The following is a 12,150-nucleotide window of genomic DNA, read 5'->3' as shown; positions in this document are numbered from 1 at the left end:
GTCTTCAGAAAATTGCTTATCAAGTGATAGACATAACACACACATATATATGTGTCTGATGTTTCAAGATGGTCTTATTTACAATTATGCTGTTCCATATAAGAATAAAAAACACACATTTAATTTCTATCACTGACATATTTAATGTAAACATTCTCCTGAGGAGGGAGAAGAAAATAAGAATGCAAAAGAGCCGTGGGGTGAATGATTTGTTAATGCCATGTTAAGCCTGCCTTTTCTTCCTCATATTCATGGGCACAGCATAGTATGTTTCCAGATCTCAAGTGCATTGGCATTTTCTTTGTTTAGCAAAGCCTGATCCATAAAGTTCACAGTGGCACAGAAACAGAAACCTCTTCCAGGAATCTGAAGCATCCCTCCTGTTAAGTTCAATGTTGCCCTCATCAGGAGTGTCACTGCAATGGACCGAAGTTATTGTAAAGACTATCAGAGGACATTGACATAATCAGGTCAGCTAGATATGCATAAACAAGAGTGGGGGGGGGAATGCCTAAAGAGAAGTGTATATCTCTCTGTCCTATACTTGGAAGACACGAATTGTAAAGCTTTTACTCTCACCTGCTTGCGTGGCATTTTTCTTCCCTTTTGTCTGTGAGGCAACATTTTCTTGACTGCAGTTTGACAGGCACAACGGCATTTCAAACTGTCACTTGGTTCTTAGGCAAATCTTCCCTTTCTTGCAGTTGTTATCATGGCAGGCAGATTTCCTTAGCAGGCTGCTCAGTGCCTAGTACCCCCTATTGAGGACTGTCTGGCTGAGAGGAGAGGATGCTGTTTGCTTAGGTGTGCTTTGGGGGAAGGAAGGAACTGGAACTTGAAGGAATGCTGTACATTGCAGCATCAGCATCCAGAAAGCATGTACCGATCCTGATTGGAAAACTGCTTGGAATTTGGTATTTTCACCTCCTGCCCCTACAGAAACATTTACAAGTAAACCATTTAAAATAGTTCATGCAAACCCCAACCTGAATAGAACCACACAATATATAATACCATACATTAATTTATACCTGGAGAAGACAAATGCAGAATGGAAACTTGGACAGATCATCCATCAGACTTCTGCTAAAACATAGGCTCAAAACTTCATTCCACTTAGATTGCTTGGGAAAAATGATACAAAATGGTCATATTCAATGGAGAAATCTCTCAGCAAATTTGACTGTAGGGATAACAGAGCTAGAGTATGTAATATTGACCATGTGACCATACTTTTAGCAAATATTACTTGTTAAGGGTACCTACGGGCTTGCAAACTCATTAATAGAATATGCTGCTGTGTTCATTTGTAGATAGTTAACCACACGGCAAAGGGAAATGATCAGTTCTGCACTACACATTTTGTCAATATGTTGCCCTATTGATGGTCAACAAATTCTTTCTTTGAAGGTGAATTTTCCCCCATATGGAGGACCAGAACAAGGCCTATGTACCAATTAAGTCCCAAAGAAGCCCTCAAAATTGGCTTATTCACCCTCAGAAAATGGAAGGAGCCAGCAATGAGAGAGAAAAAGCACATTTGTTTCATTAACCTCTGTATTTTGTATGAACTGCAGCAAAGCCAGCTCAAGCTGTCAGTTTGTGAGAGCTCACAAGCTAAGTGAGGCTAGGCTAGCAATATTAGGATGGCAGACCTCTAAGGAAAATCCAAGAAGTGTTTATGGTGATTCATTTAGGTGCTGTCAGTCTTCCCTTTGAATCACTACTGAGCCAACTCCCCTTGTGGTGTTAAAGAGCTCTGTGCTGCTCGAGTAGCTTTTATGGATGAGGCATGAAATTGACAATTCACTAAAATCCCATGATGCTTTTGGCAAGAGTATGGGTATTTATTAACCTCTCTTCTGGCTAAATTCCACTGTGGGCAATTTGTGTATTCTGCCTATTTATACTCCCCCGGAAGTTTCAAATTAATATGGTATTCTTCTTTATTTTGTGCCCCAAACCTTTGTCTAGTGTTGCAGTGTGCTGTTAATGGCTGCCATGTTTTGCCCCAGGGCTGCATTTCAGTCTTAGGCAAAGAGATACCTACTATATAGTTTGTACAATAAGCTTGCAAAACCCTTTGTAGATTCAGCTGGATAAAAAGCACTGTGCAACTGTAAGATCTCCACTTGTGTTTTACTAAAGAGATGTCAAAATACATATTAGAGCATGTAACTGTCCAATGTAAAGAGTCTTGGGTTGTATGTTACTGAGCTTTGCTTAAAAAAACCCCTCAGTGCTAGGAATAAGATTATTATGGCATTCGGTAATTTAAAAAGAACCACAACAAAACCAAACCAAAATTCACTTTTATTTACATTCTTGCTGCATATAAGGTCAGCCTGCCCTAACAGTTTTGTTTTCCAGAGAGTGGGCCAAATCCATCCCTTCTCTGACTCCATTGATTCCAGCAGAGCTACATCATGGATAACTTTGGCTCAACAAGTCTGTGGAATAGCTTAATCTTGACTTCACATTACAGAATAAACAAAAGTGTCATGGGTGCAGTCTAGTTTCACTTGCAGTTGGTCAGAGTTTTGTCACTGACCTTAACCAGAGCAGGCGAAGACTCTTTCTTTTTATTAATGCTATTTAATTTCAGCATTTAATACAAAAATCTCCAAACCATAATATGTCAGAGATGTAGCTTAAACACATGATTTTCATTGCACTTCACTGCTCTGACCAAAATATAGACCAGTGCCACAAGCACATCTAATTTATCAGTTCCTTTCTAAGGTGCCATCCTATTATCACCTCCTCTTCACTAGTAGTTCTCTTCCTTGCACTTTCTCCCACCATCCTTCTCCTAATCCTACACATGCTCTTCTTAAACGTTCACTGAGGCCATGTCTACACTTAAGGTTTGCTGTTTTAACTCTAATGCCCAACCCCCCAGTATAGAAGCTGTTATACCAATTATAGTCTTATCCAGGCCTTGTCTACACTACAAGACTATTTCGAATCAACTTAGTTCGAATTTGTGGATTCGACCTTATGAAGTCGAATTTGTGTATCCATACTAAATACACTAATTCGAATTTCTGAGTCCACAGTAACGGGGCCAGCGTCGACTTTGGAAGCGGGGCACTGTGGGAACCTATCCCACAGTTCCCGCAGTCCCCGCTGCCCATTGGAATGCTGGGTAGAGCTCGCAATGCCTGCTGGGGGAAAAATGTGTCGAGGGTGGTTTTGGGTAACTGTCATCATTCAACCGTCACTCACAACCGCCCTCCCTCCCTGAAAGCGCCGGCGGGAAATCTGATCGCGCCCTTCTCTGGTCGGTTACAGCGCGTACGCCACAGCACTGCGAGCATGGAGCCCGCTGCGATCATCGCTGCACTTATGGCCATTGTCAACTCCTCGCACCTTATTGTCCACCTCTTCCACAGCCAGCTGCTGAGAAATCGGGCGAGGAGGCTCCGGCAGCGCGGTGAGGAGAGTGGCGCAGGCCTCTCACAAAGCAGGGTACGCCGCGCCGTGGAGATCATGGTGGCAATGGGTCAAGTTCATGGTGTGGAACGGCGATTCTGGGCCCGGGAAACAAGCACGGACTGGTGGGACCGCATAGTGCTGCAGGTCTGGGACGAATCACAGTGGCTGCGAAACTTCAGGATGCGTAAGGGCACTTTCCTTGAACTCTGTGACTTGCTGGCCCCTGCCCTGAAGCGCCAGGACACCCGGATGTGAGCAGCCCTGACTGTGCAGAAGCGAGTGTCCCTAGCCCTCTGGAAACTTGCCACGCCAGACAGCTACCGGTCAGTAGCGAACCACTTTGGCGTGGGCAAATCTACCGTGGGGGTTGCTGTGATCCAAGTAGCCCACGCAATCGTTGAGCAACTACTCTCAAAGGTAGTGACTCTGGGAAACGTCCAGGACATCATAGATGGCTTCGCCGCGATGGGATTCCCAAACTGCGGTGGGGCTATAGATGGGACTCACATCCCTACCCTGGCACCAGCCCACCAGGCCAGCGAGTACATTAACCGAAAGGGCTACTTTTCCATGGTGCTGCAAGGACTGGTGGACCATAGGGGACGTTTTACCAACATCAACGTCGGGTGGGCGGGCAAGGTTCATGACGCGCATGTGTTCAGGAGCTCTGGTCTCTTTAGACTCCTCCAGGCAGGTACTTTCTTCCCAGACCACAAAATAACGGTTGGGGATGTGCAGATGCCTACAGTGATCCTCGGGGACCCAGCCTACCCGCTAATGCCCTGGCTCATGAAGCCCTATACAGGCGCCCTGGACAGAGAGAAGGAACTCAACTACCGGCTGAGCAAGTGCAGAACGGTGGTGGAGTGTGCTTTCGGACGTCTCAAGGGGAGATGGCGGAGCTTACTCACTCGCTCGGACATCAGCGAAAAGAATATCCCCGTAGTTATTGCTGCTTGCTGTGTGCTGCACAATCTGTGTGAGAGCAAGGGCGAGGCCTTTTTGTCCGGATGGGAGGTTGAGGCAAATCGCCTGGCTGCAGTTTACGCTCAGCCAGACACCCGTGCCGAGAGAATATCCCAGCGGGAAACGCTGTGTATCCGGGAGGCTTTGAAAGCAAGTTTCCTCGGAGATCAGGGTAACCTATGACTCTCCACTTGCTTTCAAGAGAAACTGACCCTGGGCCTGTGTCTGTCTGTGTCGATTTCGATCTGCGGCTACATGCCGCGTTCTCCAAGTTTCCCCCACTTCCAAAGCACGTTTTAAAGCAAAGTAATTGTTACACTCATTATTAATAAATCTTTGTTTTACTTTGCATTTCTGTTCTGGTCTCTTTTTCTTCCTTTTTCCTTTTTTTTTAACCCTTTTTTAACCTTTTTATCTCTTTTTTAAAAAATTTTTCTATTTTATTTTATTTTATTTTTTTTTAACCACGATGCATCTTTACCTGGTCCGGACCAATACCATGAGGCGGTATGACAACCCCTCTTGAGGCGGTAAAAACCCCTCAGCACCGGTGCATTCTAATGCATTACCTATGCATTACCTTATGCATTTACCTTGGCCAACTCAGCAGTTCCCAGTACTGCTATAAACTAACCTTATTGGGGCCTCTCCCCAATACCACTTTGCATCTGATCCTGCTGCACAGTCAATAAGTTCAGATGGCGTGAGCCCAACAGAGAGACAGACGTCCTCAGGGACAGTCCTCCTCCAATACCCCAATAGAGATTTCAAAAGGTCTCATACCTCTCATGTGGCGCCATGGGGTTCGAAGGGGAATGATCCGTAGTAGCCGTCTGTGGGTCCGTGGGCGTTGCCATCCCGGACGAGCCCCCAAATTGTCGAAGAAAAACTTAGTTCTTGCTTTTTGTTTGGGTGCAGCAAAATTAAATACTTTATTATTTCTCCAGTAATTACCATGGAGGGAGAGAGTGCCATAGGACACAGGGTCCTGGACAGGTCTCTCAACTGGTAAACAATTACATCAAGCCTTTATACCTTTTTTATAGACAATTTCTAGCAATCATGGAGACACTAAAAAGCAACAAATACATTTTGTTTATACATAAGCTTTTCTGCTATCTTACTAGAAAAAGCAAGACTGCACATTGCAAGGTCGTAATACTTTCACACAGTTCACTCTGTCTTACATTATCTTGCTTCTACAAATCTCACGTCATAAGGGTCACAGTATGGCCTGACTCTTGCTAACTGACTAACATGCATTAAAATCCCCTTCAAATCCTTATTAATTCTTTCCTTGCTTCCACAGGGGTGATGGGTGTGGGAGAAGGGTGAGTATCTGTCCGTGGATGAGGGCTCTTGTTGGGGCTCAGGGCAGCGGATAGGCTCGTTGATCCGTTGGAAGTGCATGGAAAGGCCAGCCTGCCTTTACAGTAATGGCGTGGCAGGCGCTAGGACCCTGGACAAGCATACACATTACGGAATGACAAGGGCAGCATACACAACACAGAATGACCCTGGTGCCTACTGACTGCAGTGTGTGTGTGCCCTGCAGTTGATCCTTTCCCCAAGTCTGTACCCTGGTACTGTAGGCTATACCGTGCAAGTATGAAACCCCTGTCCACCCCATACACTGAAAAATCCTCTGACAGGAAAGACATGACCGAAACAGTGATTAACAGCAAACATCTTTTATTAATCTAATAAACAGTGGGGGGATGAAACTTGGATTTGGGACTGGCTGAGCCTATAAGGGAAGCACTTCTACAAATTTCTAACGTGAGAAGTGCGGGGTACACGGTCGCTTTGTTCAGGTTCAGTGACAGTTCTCACGGCCCCTACCGCCCCTCCGTCTTGTACTTTTGGGTGAGGGGGGGCCAGGACTTCTTGGCGGGGGAGGGCGATTGCAGAGACACTGCAGGGGGGCCCTGTCCTCCAGCCTGCGGTCCTGCAGGACATCAACAAGGCGACGAAGCGTGTCCGTTTGTTCCTTCATGAGACCAAGCAGCGTTTGGGTGGTCTGCTGGTCTTCCTGCCGCCACCTATCCTCATGTTCCATGAGTGTGCGATGCTGCTCACATAGGGTCTCCCTCCAGTGTTTCTGCTCTGCAGCCTCTGCTCGGGAGCAGGACATCAGTTCAGCGAACATCTCGTCCCTAGTCTTCTTCTTTCGCCGTCTAATCATTGCCAGTCTCTGCGAGGGGGATGCCGGGGCAGTCCGGGAAAGAGCCGAAGCTGTGTGATGGGGAAAGTTAGTGATTTCCTTGAACAGATACATTTTTGCGGACAGTGAACACCGTCTAGTCAATTTCTATGAACAAGACAGTACCGGGCAACAAGTCTCACGTGGTCTCAAGAGAAGCACGACATTTTGGGCTACGCTCTGATTGGCTGCGGCATTGCACAGGAGAGTGGAGAAGTCGGGAGAGATAGCTGAATCCGTCTAGCAGACAGTCCTGGTAAGCCTTACAGTAGATTATGCTTATCAGTTAACGGATAGCTGTGCCCTCCTGCTACAGGCAATCTGGAAATCAGATACTATGACCCTTTTCCAGCCACTCCCGACACTGCAGGGGAAAGATCAATGTATGCTTTTCCTCTGTGGCCTACAGCACGTGGCTGCTAAGCGAGGGGCTTTGTTATGCAAAGTATAAGTAAACCATTAAGAACAGTAACTATTCGCTAATTGCCCTAATTAGATGCAGCACTTCATGAACAAGATTACCCTGAGGCGGGTCTCTCAAGTACAGAAAGACAGGATGTTAAGGGAAGCACTTCACCGACCGGGACCCTACGCGGCCATGCTGGTTGAGGCGATGGTTCCCCTGTATCTACGGATGTCGTGGCGTGGAAGAGTGTGCTTCACCGGAGGACCAAATAAGGCACCTCTTCCTAGAAACCTCCTGCGGAGGGTATTTGAGGAACTTTTTGATGCATTTGTGGAATTGTCCATGGAGGACTATTGTTCCATCCCAATCTGTGTGGACCTACTGTTCGTATAGTTTCCCGTTAAAAACTTTTAGATATAGTATTTATATATAGAATTTCTATTTTTTGTATACATGTTTTCGTACAAATAAATGTTTTCTTGTTTATACGACTTACCGCCTGATCCTTCCCCTGACTCAGAGTCCGGGTTAACGGCCGGGGAGGGTTGGTAGGGGATCTCTGTGAGGGTGAGGAAGAGATCCTGGCTGTCAGGGAAAGCGGCATTGTGTTCGCTGTCGCCTGCGCCTTCCTCCACGGACCCTTCCTCGTCTTCCCCATCGGCGAACATCGAGTAGGAACTGTCCTGGTTCACTATGCCATCCACTGAGTCCACGGTCACTGGTGGGACAGTGGTGGCAGACCCACCGAGAATGGCATGCAGTGCCTTGTAGAAGCGGCATGTCTGGGGCTGTGCTCCGGAGCGTCCGTTTGCCGCTCTGACTTTTTGATAGCCTTGCCTCAGGTCCTTGACTTTCACGCGGCACTGCATTGCATCCCGGCTGTATCCTTTCTGTGTCATGGCTTGGGAGACCTTCTCGAAGGTCTTTGCATTACACTTGTTGGAGTGCAGCTCCAAGAGCACAGACTCCTCGCCCCACACAGCGATCAGATCCATGACTTCCCGGTCAGTCCATGCTGGGGACCTCTTTCTATTCTCGGATTGCCCGGACTCCTCTGCTGGAGAGCTCTGCATTGTTGCAGGTGCTGCGGAGCTCGCCCCGATGTCCAGCCAGGACGTCAGATTCAAAGTGCCCAGACAGGAAAATGAATTCAAATTTTCCCGGGTCATTTCCTGTGTGGCTGGTCAGAGAATCCAAGCTCGGACTGCTGTCCAGAGCGTCAACAGAGTGGTGCAGTGTGGGATAGCTCCCGGAGCTACTAAGTTCGATTTGCATCCACACCTAGCCTAATTCGAGCTAGCAAGTGCGAATTTAGCGTTACTCCACCTGTCGGGGTGGAGTACCAAATTCGAACTAAGGAGCCCCCTAGTTCGAATTAAATGGCTTCCTGGCGTGGACGGTTGAGCGATTAGTTCGAATTAACGCTGCTAAATTCGATTTAAGGTCCTAGTGTAGACCAGGCCCCAGTTAAGAGAATCACCTTATACTGGGATAACTGGAATGTACCAATATATTAGGGCTCTTACCAGAATAACCATGTTGGCAAAAAGTCATCACCCCTAACCATCACAGTAAAATTTTAAGTGTAGACCAGCCATGTGAGAAATAGCAAAAAATGAGGGAACTCTGTGACACTTCCTGAAGAGGGGGAAATAATTTGTAAATGCCTTCCATGCAAACCAAAATCCACATTTCTTCCACATCCACATCCATTTCTTCTTCCCTACAAATTCCCCATCAAGTACAGTATTCACCCCCTGTCACACAATCAACTCTCTCCCCATCTCACTAATCAACCACAGCTCCACAAAATCAATGTTGACATGTAGCTATAGGACATCTTACGAAAACCAATCCTAGTATTTTTCTTAAAATATTTGTTTTGCTTTCTTAGGCAAGTAGATTTAGTTTATAATTTACTAACTAACTCTTCCCTCTATGGAGAAAAATATATACTGGCCTGTGGTCTAGAGACTGCTCCTGTTTTAACAAGACACAAGAGCAAAACAAATGGGAAAAATTCTGGGCCTCATTTAGATCCAGGCTGAATTGCACAGCTCGGACAGTGCCAAGGGCCCTGATTCATCTCCAGAGCACGTCCATCATGTGCACTGAATGAGGCAGAGGATCCAATGGAAAAATAGTATGTGATTATGTCATTAAAGACTGTGTCATAATGTATATGCATAAGGGGGCTGAATCAGGGTTCCACAAGCCAACTTTAACTCTGGCACTTCCAAAGTTTTAAGAGCTTGACTCTGCAACATTAATATTGCTTTTTAAGTAGTTATATGTGTGTAATATAATCAATGCAGGATACACTGGGCGTATTGGGTGAAATCCCCCTGGTTCCCTGGGCTTGTGCAAAGATCTTATGTTCGACTGTGAGGTTGTGGAGTGGGGAATGCACAGGGAGACATCTTCATCACTGTGTGACAGTGTGATGGGATGGACTAGACCCAGAGCCCCCCTACTGAAGGCCTCAGGGTTCTGCCACGCTCCTTCCAGGAAAGAAGCAGTGGAGAAGTCCTCCAAGCAGGCTACAATGGCAGAGAAAGCAGCCAATTGGAGATGCTGCAGGGAACAGCCAATAAGAGCACAGGAGGGAGGGAGAAAGGAGCTGCAGAGCCAGAGGCAGGTAGTTCCTTGCAGGAGCTAGAGGAGTACAGATGGTGCTCCTGGCTGGCCACAGGGAACTGCAGCACCATGGACAGCTCCATGCCAGTATGGACCAGGAGAGTGAGGAAGAGCTCCTGGCTGTCTGCTGGGCCTGAGCTTGGAAGAACCCTGAGCTAAGGGTAAGGCATCGGTAAAGGCTGCAGCCACAAGGAAATGGCCCAGGGAACTTAGGCAGTTTTGCTACAGGAACATGATGGTGCCTGGCTATTATTCTTAGGGTCCCTGGGCTGTGATCTGGAGTAGTGGCCCCCTCCCCCCCCCCGATAAACCACTAGGGAAGGGCCTATAATTGGACAGTAGTAAACCACCAGAAGGGGACTGAACTGTCAGGAGGCCCAGCTAGAGAGCTGGGACCAGAACAGACTAAGAGGATGAAACCATTGCCTCCAGATAGGAAGCCCTAGGGGTATGTCCTGACACCTGGCCTGGGACTGTCTAAAGACTGCAGACACACCAGACCAGAAGGGGGTGCTTGTGAGAAGTGGTTTCCATGCTGTTACAGGCACAATTCAATGAGGGTGTCTGTAACAACCCTCCAGCCCCATGCAAGCTGTGTGGAGGCCCTGGGTACACTATTTCAGCCCATAAGGTGCAACAGTAGTTGCTTCAGGCAGGTACTTGCTAGTTTGTATCATGAAGAGAACCTGGTCAGTTGTAGTAGGCATGATGGGGGAAATCCTTCCATTGACCCAAACTATTTCATTTTGAGGAGTTTCTATAATGATCTGGAGAATTTTTCTGGACAATTTACAAATTATGACCTCTGGAGGTATTGTTACCAAGCCGAAAACTCCAGTTTGATTGTGAGGCCAGTTGTCTTCTCTGTCCTTTCAAATCTATGTTGGAACAAAATTCCAACAGAGGTATGGACAAAGGCCTAACAGTAGAAGTAATTTAACATGCATTTTCAACCCATTGAAATGTAATTGCTATAGACAATACACTGTCTCCCAACCAGGAAAATTGATTTAGCAGAGGAGAGGTTGCTTAACAACAAAGTTGCTTGCCTGGGGCCTCTGGTCACTTGTTGAGGCTGACAAGGGAATCAGCCGACAGAAGATAACGGAAGATTATGAAAAATGGAAGAATTGATCTATTCCGTGCCATTTTTTCTCTGCCTCAAGAAAAGCAACCGAACATCTAATTTTCATCTACCTCAAGAGGAAGGAGAAGAAACCCAGCATGGAAGGGCCTGATGAGGAAGAGGGCCTCACCTAGCTAACCACATGGATCCTTGTGGCCTTCCTCCACTTGACCCCTCCTAGCCCCTCCTCTCCCTGCTTAGCACAATCCCTCCTGGAGCCTCCTTTGTTGGATCCCTTGTGTCTCCTCCTCTTTGGCATGATCCCTCATTGCTCTTCCTTTCCTCCTCTCTATGATCACTTGGAGATTCCTCTCCTCCTAGGAATCATCCCTCCTGGCTCCTTTTCCTCCTCCTCAGTATGATCCCTCATGGCTTCTTCTGCTACTCATTATCCCTGTGAGCCTTCCTGGTCCTTCCTTGTCCAGAATCACTCATGGACTTCCTCCTCCCCATGATCACTCTTGGCACCTCTGCCTGCATCCAATCCCTTGTGGTGGCTTCTCTGACTCTTCATAATCCCTCATGCATCCATGTCCTCATTGAGATTTCTTGGAGAGCCAATCTTCTGTAAAACCCCACATGGATTCTCCTTCTCCACCCTATTCTTAATGGTTCTTCGTACTCCCATATGCAGTCCCTTTTGGAGATTTTTCCTCACAATCCCTCTCACTCCCCTCTTCACTATCCCTGCCTTCTCTCTTCTCATACCTGCCTCTGTAGTCCGCAGGTAGTTTTTGAATGAACTCGCACCACCTTTCCCCAAGCTCACCTGCTTCTGGTGATCCCAGAGATCAGAATGCAATCTGGCAGTTCCATAACAATTGGGTGTGAGCTCCTAGCATAACAGCATTGTTACATCATCTGCTGTGATGAAATCTGTTAACACATCCTCTTTCCCATTGCTTCAGTCAGTGCACATTTAATCTTTGTAATATTGCAAAACACAGGATGGATGGGGCTCAATGAATGAGGCAGCTGCCCAATGGTGTTTTTCTGTCCTCATCTTTCTGATCCCAGAAAGATTGGATTGAATAGACTAGACTGAGGCCCCAGCCCTTATTTCCTGTTACCATCCAGCCCTGGATTTGGTGCAGAATTTTGGGAGCATTGTACAATTGAGGGACACTTTTTTTTTTCATTCTATGCAGCCGAAGAAGTGAACTGTAGCTCACGAAAGCTTATGCTGAAATAAATTTGTTAGTCTCTAAGATGTCACAAGTACTCCTGTTCTTTTTACTCTTTTCTTTCTCTCTCTCTCCTCTCCCACCTGAGGGGAAAACATTTCCTCCCTCTCCCCACCCCCAATGGCACTGATACATTGATAGCCCAAGGCAGGGAGTTTTTAACTCCCAAACCATTTGTGTCCCTGATGTA

General features: G+C 46.8%; 1 long non-coding RNA gene across 2 annotated transcripts; it reads right to left on the bottom strand.

Annotated features, from left to right (window-relative positions):
* Nucleotides 1–260: 260 nt before the first annotated feature.
* On the bottom strand, nucleotides 261–11,565 carry LOC123374727. Of its 2 annotated transcripts, none has more exons than XR_006581179.1 (3): nucleotides 11,546–11,565; nucleotides 580–933; nucleotides 261–416 (listed from the first exon to the last, which is right to left on the bottom strand). It is a non-coding gene; the product is annotated as an uncharacterized LOC123374727 (long non-coding RNA). The 2 variants fall into 2 exon arrangements; XR_006581181.1 differs by lacking the exon at nucleotides 11,546–11,565 and adding an exon at nucleotides 1,032–1,128.
* Nucleotides 11,566–12,150: the final 585 nt, after the last annotated feature.

The sequence above is a fragment of the Mauremys mutica genome, chromosome 1 (genome assembly GCF_020497125.1).
Source record: "Mauremys mutica isolate MM-2020 ecotype Southern chromosome 1, ASM2049712v1, whole genome shotgun sequence".
In the NCBI taxonomy this organism is placed as follows: domain Eukaryota; kingdom Metazoa; phylum Chordata; order Testudines; family Geoemydidae; genus Mauremys; species Mauremys mutica.
This window is presented reverse-complemented; position numbering and strand designations above follow the sequence as displayed.